Source organism: Porites lutea, chromosome 14 (assembly GCF_958299795.1).
Source record: "Porites lutea chromosome 14, jaPorLute2.1, whole genome shotgun sequence".
Taxonomy (NCBI): domain Eukaryota; kingdom Metazoa; phylum Cnidaria; class Anthozoa; order Scleractinia; family Poritidae; genus Porites; species Porites lutea.
This window is the reverse complement of record NC_133214.1, coordinates 3,822,436-3,824,068: the sequence shown is the minus strand read 5'-3', so window position 1 is coordinate 3,824,068 and position 1,633 is coordinate 3,822,436.

The window sequence follows — 1,633 nt, the reverse complement described above, 5'->3', positions numbered from 1 at the left end:
CTGCAATAAAAACCAATGATATCAGAAAACTGCAAAATTCGACGTTCAAAAAGGGTTAATCCGTATGTTAGAACTTATAGAGGAACTTTCAAATCATCATTTTCAAGAAAACGTAACTTTTTCACGCGTGGACCAACATAGCTATAACCGGAAACCAAGGAAAATTGGTTAATCACCTGTCACCAATCTAGTTTCTCTTTCATGAAACTTGACTAATTGTACGTTCACGGAAGAAAAAAACTAACATCCGCAATGAAAACTTAAAACGAAAAACTGATACCGCAACCGAGTAAAGGTTTGCCTACGAAAGAATACGCTGAGGGAGATACTCTGTCCTCCCCCCTCCGCCCCCCCCCCCCCCCCCCCCCCTCCTTCCACACTCCAAAGGAAAAAAAACACAAAAGAGGGAAAGTTTTAATAAAATTTAAGTTCTTAATTTAGATAAAGCCCGAAAGCTCTTGGAGTATTCTTTATATTCGCCATTTTGTAAGCCTTCTTGTATTATATTTTCATAGATTTTTTCTAATTAAATATCATTAGATTTTCTTTACCTTGTACAAAACCACTGTGTGTTCTATCCTGCAAGTCGTATCTTCTTAGCTTTACTATTTTTTAGGTTCTTTGTCTCCGGTCTATCTTGATGCTATATAACAATAGATCCAAAAATTTTAACCTCGTTTAATACCGAAACACTTTCCTTCCCCCGCGTAAGGGACTCCGAGACGGTCCTGGATTCTGGATTTCGGATTCTTTACCAGTGGAACTTGGAGTCCGGATTCCAATCGTCAGCGGGATCCGGATTACGGCAGCCTCGTTCCCAGTCGTCCTCGGAGATTTCGGATTTGACGTCACCTGTCAAGCTTGTCCGGAAAATTCGCCTATCGCACTCGGTTCCAAGCCTCCTCTTGTCAATTCGGATAGCGCGAACTGGACTGGGTACGAGGCTGGTATTACGAATTCCAAAGCCCAGGATTTTGGATTGAACAAGAAAAATTTTCCTGAATTTCGTGAATGGCCGACCCGGATCATCAGAATCATAAAGGATTTATATCATAGTAACTTTCAAGCCTGAGGACGAAAACCAGACTGATTGTTTTGCATGCAGTCGGTTTCTGTCAGCGCCAAATTTCCTATCTCTTATAAACCGAACTCAAATATGTGAAATATGGATGTCGAAACAGGGAAGAGCGCCGTTCTTCTTTCGTCTGGTCCCAATTCCCTCCCGTCCAGTTTTCGCACATGCGTTCAAGCTGTAAAGTTGTAAAGTAGTCTAGACGAAATCCTATATTGCGGCCAAAAAAAAATCTGCGCCAGTACTTTTACTAAAGTTATTCTATTCATTTCTAGCATGTCACTTTTCAATGTAATGACTCTTGCAAAATCAGCCTGTAGATGACAATCGATAACTTCTCAACACTGCTGCCGCTTCGAGTGCCATTCAAGGCATTGTTAGAAATGTGTTCTGTAGCATCCCTAAGGTTCTATGGAGTTAAACACAGACGTCTTTTTCCTGAATACTCTTTTACAGACTCTAGTTATTCAAGGCTAGTTTAAGATGACACAGGGTTAGTGCGAAATGTGAAAGCTTGAAAAGGAAATTCAGTTTAATTCTTTTTGTCTACAATTTGATGAT